The sequence below is a fragment of the Oryctolagus cuniculus genome, chromosome 4 (assembly GCF_964237555.1).
Source record: "Oryctolagus cuniculus chromosome 4, mOryCun1.1, whole genome shotgun sequence".
NCBI classification, from domain to species: domain Eukaryota; kingdom Metazoa; phylum Chordata; class Mammalia; order Lagomorpha; family Leporidae; genus Oryctolagus; species Oryctolagus cuniculus.
Genome location: NC_091435.1, coordinates 18,318,587 through 18,333,412, shown reverse-complemented (window position 1 = coordinate 18,333,412; position 14,826 = coordinate 18,318,587).

Genomic DNA, 14,826 nt, shown 5'->3' with positions numbered 1-14,826 from the left:
TGATTTACAAAGTTCTCTATGATCTAACTCTTGGCTACATCACTAAACATTCCCCTCTGCTAAGCCCACTGCTCACTGTTCTCTAGGAGATCCTTGTCTTTCTCCTGAACAAGTATTTCCCTGGAGTAATTTTCACTAAGACCTTCAAATGGCACGATCACTTCATTCCTTTGGGACTCTACTCAAATATTACCTCTACAAAGAGACCTTCCTTGACCGTCTATCTAACTTAAATTCCTGTCACCCCTCCAGGTTTTGTATTTATCCAGACTACTTAACAATTCACTGGAGGCATTTGCAATGCTGGTGTTCAGTATCAGAGTGCTGGTTTAAGTCCCAGTGGCTCCACTTCTGATAAGCTTACCGCTAATGTGCCTGTGAAGACAGCAGGAAATGGGCCAAGTGGTTAGGTACACCACTCACGTTGGAAACACCGACGAAATTCCAATCTTTCAGCTTCATCATCACCCAGATGTGGCTACTGCACCTGTTTGCTCTCCCTCTCTCTCTCCCTCTGTTGCTCCCTCTCCACATTATTTTTGGTTCCTTTGCTTTTCAAATAAATAATTCTTTTAAAAATTCACTCCCTAACAATTTTAAAAATTCCCAATGATTACATAGCTTTGTACCCCACATTAACTATTAGTTATCACTGAACTCAACTACCAGTACAAGTTAGACAAAGACCAAATCTATCATTGTCACCAATACCTAGAATTTGTGTGTGTGTATGTGCATGTATTTCTCCATAATAAATTGTAATACATTATAAGAGTAGGGAATGCTTGGTAGATGTATAACTGTAGCTGATATCTGAATTTTCTTAGAGGTAATAGAAATTAGAAAATGGCTCTCAATATTAATTCACCAATGACCTTTTTTCTGTTTTACCTCCATATGCACACAGAATGTACCTAGAGTTTTGGAGTGACTGATTTAGCAGAGAGCTCAGAGTCAGCACTCTTCAGTGCTTAAAATGAACGATCCAGTTATCTGCCTTTAAATCACATACTGGTACAGAGGGAACCTCACTGTTCCTTTCTCACATTCTTGCCTTCTGAGTGTGTGTGCATGTGCGTGTTTTTACTTACTGGTTCTATTTGTTTCTTCTATTTAGCTTGTTTCAGAAACTCCTCCAGTTCTTGTCATAACCCTAACTTCAACCAAAATGTGAAAGAAACTCAATCCCAGATGACTCCTTGAGGCTTATACAATTTTGAAAACACATTTCTAGAAACATTTGAGGCATGCATACAAAGGAACATGAAGATAACACAGTTCCATCTGCTCTCAGTCCAGCCCTTAATAATTGTTTTGTCACTCTTGTCAGGAATTTAGGAAGTTATTTGTCTTATATGTAATGGTCTTATAATGAGCATTTGAGTAACTTTTCCAAAACAAAAAGCTGTTACAAGATGACATTGTCACTGCTAGTAGAAATGAAATATTAGTAACTTTAAAATTATACATTTTTCTTTAAAATAATAGAGTAAATGCATTTTTCTCCCCCATACCGTTGGAAAATCCAACTCCAACTCTACTTAGATCCCTGTACATCTAACAGCTCTTGTGCCTTAATGACACTTTTCCTCAAATTCCTTTCCATGTATCCCCAATGAAAGCATCAGCCTGGGATCCCTAGTCTGGGCCCAGTTTCAGATTGTGAATGACTGTGAACATTGTGGAGGTAGTAATTGTCTCTACTGTATGTCCAGCATCTAGCACAGTGCCTACCTCCAGTAAGTGCTCAGAAAAAATCACTCAGAAATCTTATTTATCCATTCTTCTCAGCTACAAGGGAGACATTGTACCTCCTCTCTCAAACAGAACTTCTCAGGAGGGCAATAACTCAATAACTCAGAAGCCTGAGGTAAAATAGGACTACAGAGGCTTAGTTAAGTTAAGACCTAAGGCATGCTGCTTTATGTGAGTGAGCCAGAGATAGGCAACAAAACCCACATTCATTGAACAAAACCATAGAAGACTAAGTATCTTGTGACTCTGGATTCTTCCCATTAGTTTCTCAGACTGATTTTATTCTTCTAGTTCTGGGAGAAGATGACTTTTGAAGTTTAAACTCAAACTTCACAATCCTTTACCATTAGGAAAATTAGGAGGACAAAGATGCAGTCAAGGCTAGGGTATTTGAAATAGTTGTCCCCCTTGCTTTGTTACTACAAGGTATTTTGAACTTTGAAACTTCATTATTTTTATGCAACTGTAGGACATCCATGTGTTGTTAATTTTTCCCAGTTTCATTATTTAGTACATCTTCCATCCCTTGCATCTCTCAGGCTCACTCACACGAGGCATTGCCTATGTCCCACCCTTCACTTCAGGAGCGAAGGTCAGGGAATAGCAAAGGGTAACACCTAATTTAGAGGAAACGTTTAGACACTTCCTATGGAGCTATTCAATTGGCAAAAAAAAGCCATCTTTAACGTCATCATTTGTGCCTTGACCCGGAGACTGCCCATGAAGCAGAGGAAGGGCAAAGCCTATCAGTAGCTTAGCAACAGCACATTTTCCTGCCTAGCTAAGGTGAGCATCTATTCAGCAGCAAATCCGGCCCCACTGACGTCCATCTGGCTGAGCAGTTTCCTTCCTCTGCTGAAATAGGAAGATCCTACAATTATGTGCTTACCCGTGATCTACATGTCAGGGTTTCAGCTCTGAAAAGGAAAATCTCGTCCAGTTGGATGGATTTCAAGGATAGAATACAATCCCCAAATTAGAGAGTCTATAAAACACTATCTATTTGAGTGTTCATTACCTTTTTTTTTTTTTTTTCTAACTCTATGATGCTTAGAAGTCTTTTCCTGGCAGGAATGAGGCAGCTAGATGAAAGAGAAGCAATAAAAAAACGTGAATCTAATCTCACAAAACCTGATGTTTTGACCTGCAGAGGAGAAAATCTTGTCTTTGCAACTGGTGAAGTAAATCCAAGGCAGCCTTGGAGGGTAAATGAACTATCTCAAATGGCTTCTCAAGGACCATTATTCTAGAAAACGTGTGAAAGAAGAGCTTTCAAGGGAGTTCTATAGCATGTTAAAGCAAACATATTAAACTCATATTCACTTTGCTGGAGAAATTTTTTTGAGAATACAATTTCATTTTGGAAAAGGCTGTATTGTACTTGAGATTATTTTCTTTCTCATGAACAGGAAAGAGCTGTTCACAAAAAGTAGATGGAAAAATATTTTTGAGGAGATTAATTCAGAATTAACAGAATTTATTATAAAGCTGTACTATTGTGGACAGCTGAACCCCCAGCTGGGCTTGTTCCAAGGTCTTGTATCCATACAAGAAAATAATTCAAGGAGGAGATTTAAAGGTGTATAGGGAGGCATGATTTATTTGAAGGGATAGCAAACACTTAGACATGAGTACCAGCAACCTGTCTTCATGAGAAAGGAACGGATGCTGCCCCCACCAAAATGAGGGTCATCCTACTATAAGGTAGCGTCTAACTAACTATTCAAAGTAGGTAGAGTTTGGGTAGAGTTGGAGTACTGCTGTTTTCATGTTGCTTTTTTTGGGAATCTAAAAAGAGTCAAGGTGTCTGCACATAGGGATGGAGCACACACATGGTCCATTCTAGGAAAGTGTCATTGAGTCTTCTAAATGATGGGATGCAGACTCATTCTGTGAGGCCGCACTGCCCAGGAGAGGGGGCAATGGTGTTCTTCTACAAGAAGCACTGGGGACAGGCTTCAGTGAACACGTCCGCCTTTATTCACAGCCACGTACACTTTTGAAGAGCAGGCATAAGGGGCGTGGCTAACTCAGGGCAAGAGTCACTCTGTAGGAAAGAACTGACCCTGGCGCCAACATGCCTCTCCAATCAGCGGAAGGTCAGGTAGCTAGGATAGGTTTCCAGGTGGGTCTGGGCCACACCCAGGAGCAGTTTACTTGATTGGCAGAAGTCAGGGGTGGAGGAAATGTGCTTGGGGGTCCCACCGCCTGCCAGCAGTCAGGCTAACTGCATGGGGTAGGCAGGCAGCCTCATGAGATCGCCCATAATGGGAAATGAAGCTGAGGTGCATGATGGGGAATACATGTGACAACCCTGCTGTCTTCCCGTATTTTTCCAGCTGGTACACATGGAAGAGGGAAGGGTATGAGGAAGAAGGTGTGCACATGTGCAGGTGTTGCTGCAAGTCCTGAACTTCTCATTCATTGGCTACCTACCTGTCTACATTGCAGTGATTTAAAATATATTCTACATTTTGGCAAAAACAAAAATGATTAATTATAGTAGCTAGTGAACACATATTTCTGTTGAACAGTGATTTGCATACATGCAAATAGAAGTAAATATGACTAAATTTACATATTGTAATGTTTCCAAGCTTTTCTGCTGTCTCTAGATCCTGAGCCTAAAACTACACAACTGCCTGTTTATTTATGAACAAGATATTTACGATGTATAAGCAATGATCAACTGTTACTTGTGAGCTGCTGTTTAAAAGGTAGGCTCCTAGGAATAAAATAATTTCAAAGTATTTTTAATTTATATTAAAAAGAAAAATTTTTAAGAATGGGCATTTATTCTAGCAGTTAAGATACCCACATTCACTGGTGCTGTGGTGTAGCGGGTTAACACCCTGGCGTCCCAAATGAGTGCTGGTTCGAGACCCAGCTGCTCCACTTCCAATCCAGCTCTCTGCTATGGCCTGGGAAATTAGTAGGATGGCCCAAGTCCGTGGGCCCCTGCAACTTTGTGGGAGACCCAGAAGAAGCTCCTGGCTCCTCGCTCTGGACTGGTGCAGCTCTGGCCATTGCGGCCAATTGGGGAGTGAACCATCGGATGGAAGACCTCTCTCCCTCTCTCTGCCTCTCCTCTCTCTGTGTAACTATCAAATAAATAAATACATCTTAAAAAAAAGATACCCACATTCCACATCAGAGTGCCTGGGTTCAAGTCCCATCTGCAGCTCCTGACTACAGATTCCGTTAATGCAGACCCTGTAAGACAATGGTGATAGCTCAAGTAATTGGGTTTTGCCACCCACATTTATTTCCTGGCATTTGATCAGTGAGCAACAAAAGATAGGAGAGCACACATACTCTCTCTCAAATACATAGGTACTTTTTAAAAGCTACAAGCATTAGTTAGTGTTGATGTTTGGTTCTTCATTAATTAAAGTTTTTCTCCTACATGAAGCATACGCTGTATTTAGTAGAGATCAGTTAACCTCAATTCCACCTTCCCTATCTTAAGTCAAGATCCTAAAGAACTTGGAAAAGGGCTAGAAAAGGAGGTGGAAGTCCATCTTAACTTTAAGAATTTGGGCTCAATTCGTTATTACCCTAAGATTATTCGCATTAGGAAAGGAATATCTGGTCTTCTCTTTCATTCAACAACTTTCATCTCCCAATGATAAAGGACAGCCCCAAGGGATGAAATTTTTCTTAAACTTCTGTGCCAAGTAGATTCTCTTCACTGCACCAGGAAGGGCTGGCCACGCTGAAACAAGACATTGTCAGGATCACCTCTGTGCAGCTGATTGCTACAGCAAGAGTAACGTTGCAGTAAGGAGACCTAAGAGTACACACAACAGTTCTCCTAGAGAGCTCACCCCTCTTCTGCCAAGAATCCTCCCTGAAATCCCATGGAGTCAAATCCATCATGGAAATTTCAGGGACACGGCCTGGTTGTGATTGACTCTAAAGTCTTCATGCCGGAGGATCAGTGGAAAAAGTTCGGATCCTTTTTGCAGCACTAGAACTGAAAGAAGTTTCATGGCCCTCTTTCTCCACTGTCCCTTTGAGATCTCCCTTCCCAATTCACAGCACTTTGGGATGGATAGATGGTTCACTTTGGCAAATAATTCACACTTTCATTCCCAATGGAATACTTTTTTTTTTTTTCTGTTGAGCTGTGATGGTTGCAATTATAGTGTTATAATATGCCCCGGAAAGAGGAGCAAGAGGAAATGCACTAGTGATGGCCTGTGGTTCACAAAATAGTCCTTTTGCTCGCATTTGTAGTAGAAAACTTAGCTCCTTTTGGTATTCAGGCTCACTTACTCCCCAAAGTATAGTAACGACGATTCTTCTTACCGGTGAATTCTCTGTAATGAATATATGCAGTGAGAGGGTTACAGCTTCTGGTACTTTTGACGCCTTTTGGCGTGGAATCAGGGCTCCCAAACAGAAGAAATTGGTCTTCTTGATGTGTCAACGTTACAAGGGTATGGTCCTCATTTCTAAATTAGACCAATCCTAAGATCATCTCCTAGGGCAAGCCTGACCGCTAGGACTGCACAACCATAACCCTTGAAAAGGGCCGCTGTTTCTGAAGCACCTGAGACAGACTCAACAGAATGGGACTGCTATAGACCACCTCCTACAGGAAAGCCATCAGCAGGATCTTCCCTCCTGCGTTATAACTAAAGGAAAAAAGTCAAATAATCACAATGTGGATAAAACTACTAATGAAATGACAATGGATGGGAAACCTGGAAATAAATATGATGCACTTTTCAAGGTTCTCCAGAGAAACAAAATCAATTAAAAATATATATTTATATGTACTGCAACATGTTCATAGAAGATGGAATTAAAATATTTTATTTTGGTGAAAGAATTTAATGTACTGTGACCTTGTCTAAATAAGAATGGAGTCGGTGAACTCAAAAGGCTTCCATAGCCTTGGAAACTCATGACTAGAGCCTAGGGAGATTACTGATGCCATAAACAAGAGTGTCAATTTGTTAAGTCAACAACAGGAGTCACTGTGCACTTACTCCTCATGTAGGATCTCTGTCCTTAATGTGTTGTTCAATGTGAATTAATGCTATAACTAGTACTCAAACAGTATTTTACACTTTATGTTTCTGTGTGGGTGCAAACTGTTGAAATCTTTACTTAATATATACTAAATTGATCTCCTGTATATAAAGAGAATTGAAAATGAATCTTGATATGAATGGAAGTGGAGAGGGAGCAGGAGATGGGAGGGTTGCAGGTGAGAGGGAAGTTATGGGGGGGGGAAGCCATTGTAATCCATAAGCTGTACTTTGGAAATTTATATTTATTAAATAAAAGTGAAAAAAGGAAAAAAAAAAAACAAGGGTATGGTCCTCAATGAATCCATTAACCACTGATCTAAGTGCTTCTGAGATGATATTTTTGAGTTAGGATAAAATGTCTGTCATTAGTTAACTTAAAATAAGGGAGATAATCATAGGTAATCAGGGTGGACTACAGTCAGTCAGCTGAAAGTCTTCAGAGTAGATATGATGGACTTGAAAAAGAAATTCTGCATGTGGACTGCAGCTTCCAGAATGCGCTTGCAAGCCCTATGTGCCTGCTTGCCTTTCCTGGTGGCTGTCTTGGAGATTTCTGACTTTTGCACTTACTAACCAGCGCCCACCATCATAAAAGGCATCAAGCATTCAAGCCTATACCTTGTAAAATAAGTTTAATCTCCTCCCTCCTTCCTTCTCCTATTGATTGTTTCTCAGGTTGACTCATCTTGAGTCAGACTCTGTATCTTCCTGTTCTGAATCATTTTTTTGCCTTATGTATTTCTTTAAAGAGTATCAAGTTTAGGCATACTTGTATCATAATTTATACACTTTTCACATGTCTATAAATACTGTTATTCTCTCAGATCTTATGACTTATAAACTAGAATGTAGCACACCTTTATAAATTCCCCTGAAGATATTAGCTTGACATGTAACAGACACAATATGAACCAAGAGAACTTTAAATGTAGCCAAAAACTTTAGTTGAATAATAGCCAAGTGTCTGAGGAACACAACTAAAATGATAGGATGACAGGTGACAAGTCATTTCTTCTGCCCAGATGCAATAAAAATTAATTAAGTACCCCTCTGGAACAAAATCCATTTCAGAGAGTAATGACACTTGAAACTGAATTTCAACATTTTAAAATTGAAACATCCCTTGAGGAAAATACCCTTCACTGAAATACGATCAGCTAATAGGAAAAGCAAGTGATTTCTCTCCCAAGACCTATGATTATATAGCGGGCCTAAAACTAATAGTATTAAGATAAATATAGAATATATTTATAAATTCTTTGGGCATTTAACTCACTGACTGATAGACTATGTAACTAAAAGATTTAATGTTGTCTAGTCTCATAAATTGAAAACAATAGTTTTATTTAATTATGATATATCTATATGTAGTTGATATTTACCTGTACACTAATATACTTATATATACATTTAAGTTATATATTTACTTGTATATTATCTATATCTTTCATGAAATTAATTTAATCTCAAACAGCTAATGTAATATCTTATTTTAACCAGAAAGTCATCTGTGTGTTATAACACTAACAATGAGTTCTCCATATATTTCTGAATTAATCATATAGAAATTAATATTTTGTCTATGCTACTGCTCCACCAAGATTTGCAGCTGACTCTGCCAACCCAGGGTCCTGCCTGCCCAAAAGTCTACCATATTTACCACATGATTTCACTGTACTTGGATGTTTTGAAGCTCATCATCTTCTAACTGCACCATCCTCAATATATGACCTTGCTGCAGCATCCACAGACTAAGCAAGAGAATGGAGAATTGTACATGATCTTTTCCTACTCTTACCTCCAATGTGGCACAAATTTATACTCGGCCCCATTTATCAATCTAGGTACTCATATTACCCCATTTAAGGTGACCAGAAAATGTACATGGTGATGAACAGCTGGAGTGCCTGTGGTCTTCTCTCTCTTAACAATATTCTGTTGTGCATTACCATTCTTCTTCTGATGAAAGCACCACTTTCTCGGCTACAGTCTACTCTCATGATCTGTGATGTTTCATTACTCTGTTCTACACATAGAACTCACAGAATTTCTGCTGAACAAGTACACTCCAAACTCTCTTCCTGATTAAATGTGGCATTTCCTGGTGATGGGTCACAGGCTAGTAAGTGAATGAAAACATGTAGTCAAATAAGACAAATACATTATTGTAATATTCAGGGTCTCTCAAAAGATATGAAGTATAATTATGGGTATAAGAATCCAAGATATGACTACCTGTAAGGATTTGTAGATTTATGAAGTTTGCAGTAGTTAACTTCCAAATATGAAAATTGTACCAGTTAGAAGAGTGGTAGAATGATTTTTCAGAAAGTTATGATTGATGATGTGTAAATTCCATTGCAACAGTGTATAGGAACAAAATGTAAACAGAGGGAAAAAGGGGGAAAAATACATTGGCATAAATACCTTAGCCAATTCCCTCACCTGTGATTTTACTCTCTGTGTCTTCAATTACCTGTGGTCAATGATAGTCCAAAAATATTAAAGGTAAATTCCAGAAATAAACAATTGATAGTTTCTGATTTGGGCATCATTCTGAGTAGCATGAGGAAATCCCATGCCATCCCACTCCATCCTGCTTGGGAAGTGAATCATCCCTTCGCCCAGCAGATCCATGTTGTATCCGCTATCCACCCATTAGTCATGTGGTAGTGTTCTTGTTATCAGATCAATTACTGCAGTATTCCATTGTTTGTGTTCCAGTACCTTTACATGGTAACCTAATACTGTGTCAACATGCCTTACTTCACCTCATCACATAGGCATTGCATCTTCTCACTTCATCATAAGAAGAATGGTACTGTACAACAGAACATTGTTAAGAGAGAGAAGACCACATCATCCTATTTTTAGTAACTTTATAATTATTTTAAAAGCAACTATTGTCCCACATGAGAAATTTAAAGATAACTTTATTATCTTTATAATTATTCAAATTTATTTTTAGATACTATTGTGACTCTCCTACTGTGCCTAGTTTATACATTAAGCTTTAACACAGATATGTAGGTTTGAGTTTAAGAAAGAGCAGTATGTTTAGAATCCAGTATGACTTGTGGTTTTAGACGTCCATGGAAGATTTTAGAACATGTCCCCTGCAGGTCAGATATAAAAGAAGATTGCTATAGGAAGTATCTCCAAGTCCATTTCTTTCATCAAATATTGACCTATGTGAGATGTAGAATATATAGTACAGCAGGGTCCTTTGTGGTACTTCTGTTTTTCTTGTTTGCATTTGTGTTTATCAATATTCACCAGTATCAATTGATGATAGATGATAGATGGATGGATGGATAGATAGATAGATAGATAGATAGATAGATAGATAGATGATAGATAGGAGAGGAGAGGAATTCTATGAGTGAAATGGGCTCACATGACTTTGGGAGCTGAGAAGTCCAATGAGAGGATGTTTGCTTGCTAGAGAAACACGGAATCCAGTAGCATGGCTTGATCTAATTAGTAGGCCCATGAATTAAGATGGTGTAATTCTTGGTCAGAGACTGAAGGCCTGAGAGTCCAGTAGGATGCCTTTGATAGTGCTGAGCCCCACTATCTGAAGAATCTGGAGCTCTAATATTTAATGGCAGAAAAAATATGCCTGGGCTTGGGGGCTGGGGAGAGAGAGAAAAGGAGAGAAAAACAGAGAAAGAGAGAGAGAGAACACGAGCACAGGGTTTGCTCTTCCTCCACCTTTTTACTGTATCTGGGCCCCCAAACCAAGTGATAGGCACCACCCACATTGAAGTGGATCTTTTTCCACTGACTCATACCAATCTACAGAAAAATCATCCTAGACACACCCAGAAATAATACTTTATCAGCTACTGAAGCATCACTTAATCCACTCTAGTTGCAACCTAAAATTAACCATCTTGGTATCTCAACAGCTGAAATGGAATAGATGACTAAATTAACTATTGCTTTTATATATTTTAAATATATGAGCTATTAAACAGTCATTTTTGATCTTGAGATTCCTTAGCGATGGTGTGAAGAATAGCAAGATAAACAATGAGTAATATTTTAAGAGTGAAATAAATACAGTTAACATCGATTCATCTCTTTATTCTTATAGGTCGAAGTTGGAAACAGCACTACGTAATGGACGATTCATGTAACAGCTGATTTAATTCTTTTTTTAAATGAAATCAGGTTACATTTTTTTCTCAATAAACACGAATCACCAGTTCCTCCAAACTATTCAGATAATGCACATACAAAGTTAATTAATATTTAAAGATACTGAAACATTTCTAATAATAATAAATAATAATAATGAATTATCTCATATATTTTCAATGAAAATTAGACATACTTGTTAACTATCATTTAAAGTTAGTATGAAGGATACAAATACCATGGGGAAGTATCTATGAAACATCACTCACACAGAATTAGAACGTAGAAGTTAAGTTGAAATTCCTCAGCATAATTTGAGTCCTCACATTATATAACAAAAAGATATTTATTAAGTATAACTTGTTTCCTGACTGTGAATATCAATGACCAGTTAATCCTGTATCAAGTCTATTAGACTAAAGTATAGAATATGCCCTGAGGGTGCAGCTGACCTTTATCCAGTACCAGATCATGGGTCTTCTCTTCTTACTCATGGTGGGATTGACATTTTATTATAAATGTGTGTGATAGAAAGTCTCAGATATAATTAAGAATCATGTTTTAATTATTTGAAGAGTAAATGTTGTTTATTTTGTCCTTGATAGTCTCTACAATCTGAAATTTAGTGATGTGATCAGAAACTTCTTTTTCCTGTATGACTTCGTACAATTACCTTGAACAAGGACAAAGAATCTCTTGGAAATTTATGACCATGTTTAAGTATGCCTGAAAAAAGTCAATTATCCATTCTATTAAAACAAAACCATTAGAGAATCAAATAAAAAAAGAACTCTAGATCAATAAATGTAAAGATAGATAAATATATATACATATACAATTATACACATACATATATACACATATCGGTACACGTATAAAGACCAAATAAATTTCTCATATTTCACGATAGTTCCTTATCATAATTCCATAGACTCTGACAAAGCATAGTCCACATATTATCATTTGACTGCATGAGCTCCCCTACTGTAGATTTATTTTTATTATCTTTATTAATATAAAGAGAACAGATTTCACGTAATTCATGGGTACAGTTCTAAGATGGTACAAATGCTTCCCTCCCTCAATCTTCCTATTTCTTTCCTTCACTCATTCCTTTTTTTCCTTAATTTTTGCAAAGACACAGTTTCAGCTGTCTGTATAATCGCAGGCTTAATTCACCACTAATCATAATATTCAAAGAGCATAAAAGAAAGATCACAGTTCCACAAGAGAGTATACACAAGGGCTGAAACAACAATCATAGCACAAGATGTCAGTTTCCCTCCTGTTCTTTTTTTTTTTTTTTTGTATTCTATATTGACTGCCACATATCAGAGAAAACATGTGGTACTTGTCTTATGGGGACTGACATTTCACTAAGCATCATGGTTTCCAGTTGTATCCATTTTCTTGTCCCATGAGATCAGATCAGCAGTGTGCTCTGGGATTAGCTCCTCCCTCTTTTCTTCCCTCCTTCTTCCCCATCCTGCCTTTTTTCCTTTCCTTCATCAGTAAAATATAATCATTGCACCCGTCATCGGTTCATAGTTCAGAACCACAGTATCCATTCCTCACAAAAACCTGAGCCCGGTGGGTGGAGGCACTCTGCCGCTCTCTCCCACGTCAGGCACTCCTGAGTTCTTCTCTGAATGGTGCTTTATGCTGACAGTTACGCTCTCTGGCTCTCTTTTGGAGGATTTCTTATCATAAAAGCCACCCCTACTCCTTTATTTCACATATCTCTCTCCCTATTTCTCCTATTAACTCAGGCCCTTGTCAATTCTGTTCATGTCACATCACAATTAACAATTATTCTTTACCTTGCTTTTTTTTGTCCATTTCAACCATTAGAATTTCATGATGTGAGCTATCATTGCTGTTTGCTGCACCATTGTCCTAACAGCCTAACACCATTTGACACCATTCGGGCTCCATAAATCGTTTGTTAAGTGATTACTAATATCTTTTAAGTAGATGTAGGCAGGGCATTTAAGGGAGCTAAGCGGTCTGTGAGCTGGCCTTGTTTGTGTGCCATGCCCAGTCTTCAGTGGGACTGCGGTGAGGTCTAAGTCCCAGCGGCATTTTTCAAAGGGCAGGTTTTGGGGCCCTTCATGTAAGTCAGTCATTGGTGCCTCCCACAGGGGCTGCTGTAATGTACAAGAAACAAGCAAAGAGTGCTGCACTCAATTCCCAGCATTCCTAGGGGCCACACCTGTGCAAGGGATTGGAGAGGGGAGCAACTGCTCAGGTCTCTATCCATTCTGCTGAGTCAATAATGCTATTCTAAACAGCAAATCTTTCAAAAATGCTCATTCATTGTGTGCTTTCAGTGGACTTTTGAGACTGAAAACTTCTGCAAGTTTTCATTAAAGCAGACTGGTGGTCATAAAATAAAAAGAAAGTAGGTTCTGACCTTGAGTAATAAAAATATTTTGGTTTTATTTTCTTTGATAATAATTTCACAACCCATTTGGAGAAAACCAGATGTGCATGTTTATTGGTTAATAAATATAACTCTGAAGGCTTGAACGTGTACTCAGGAGTGCTCAGTTACTCCTCAGAAGTGATTTTTCGGTTGAAAATCCAGGCTATGATACTGGGAACCCTCCAGTTTGGCTAACGGCAAGGGACACACCTCTTTGATGAAGTAATTCAGATCTGGATATTGTCACCATGGAAAAAAAGCAATCCCTCCAAATTTTCACTGTGAGGAAGCCTGTACTTTGGACAAGATGTTCCCTTCTTTTGAAGGAACATATTTTAAATAGTGGAAAAGAAACTGCTGCTCCAGTCTCTTTTGAAAAATACTTTAATACTTTACTTCAATTTCTGTGTAAAATGTTCATGCTTGGAATGATGTTGGTTACAATTGGGGAAATAAAGGATTTGTCTTTCCTCTCTTTGGGAGCAAAAAATAATCTGTTAAAGTTTGAAAATATCATAGTCTATACAAAATATAAGAAATACAATTTTCTTTAGCAATGCATTTCTCCTTTGGGAGATGTATTTTTTATTAAGCACATCCACAGCTTTGATTAAAATCATCTGACATTGCTAAGTTATAGAAACCACAGGATTAAATACCTAACAAATATCATTTTTTATAAATTCATTCTGTAATTTTAGAAGACTCAGAGTCTACATCTTCAGAAGTAGGAAATAAATGCCAAGTAACATGGTTATCCTATTAACCTCCTGCTATAGTATTTCCTACTTGGTCCAACTGTCTTCCCCAACATGGCAGGTTTTCAAGCCTTTGTTCTGAAGACCTATGATGCTCCTGAAAATTTTAAAATATAAAAAAACACACAGATAGCATATTCCATTTTTAGCCATAGTGATAATATCATCATGTGTCCTATCAATTCTGGAAATTTCCATTACACATTTGGAAGAGGGTAAGAGTGAAAAAGACCCATTTGTGAAGAAAAATGTTTTTCTTTACAGATTCCAAGACTCCTGGCTATGAAAATCTGATAAAGAAATTCTAAGGGATTGGCCAGAATATAGGAATTGAGTATGCTCACCATCACAGTCTTCTTCACTGCAATTGGTTTAGCGTACTTTGGGTCAGTGTTGTGGCGCAGCAGGTTGAGCTGCATCCTGAGATGCCAGCATCTCATATGAGTGCTTGTTCAAGTCCCAATTTGAGTCCCAGTTGCTCCACTTCTAATCTAGCTCCCTGCTAATGCACGTGGAAAAGCAGTGGAAGATGACCCAAGTGCTCGGGCGCTAGCCACATGGGGGAGATCTGGAAGGAGTTCCGGGCTTCTGGATTGGTGTGGGCTATCACTGGCCTTTGCGGCCAGTTGGGGAGTGGACCAATGGATGGACAATCTTTCTGTAACTCTCAATTCCAAACGAACAAATTAATTAAAAATATTTT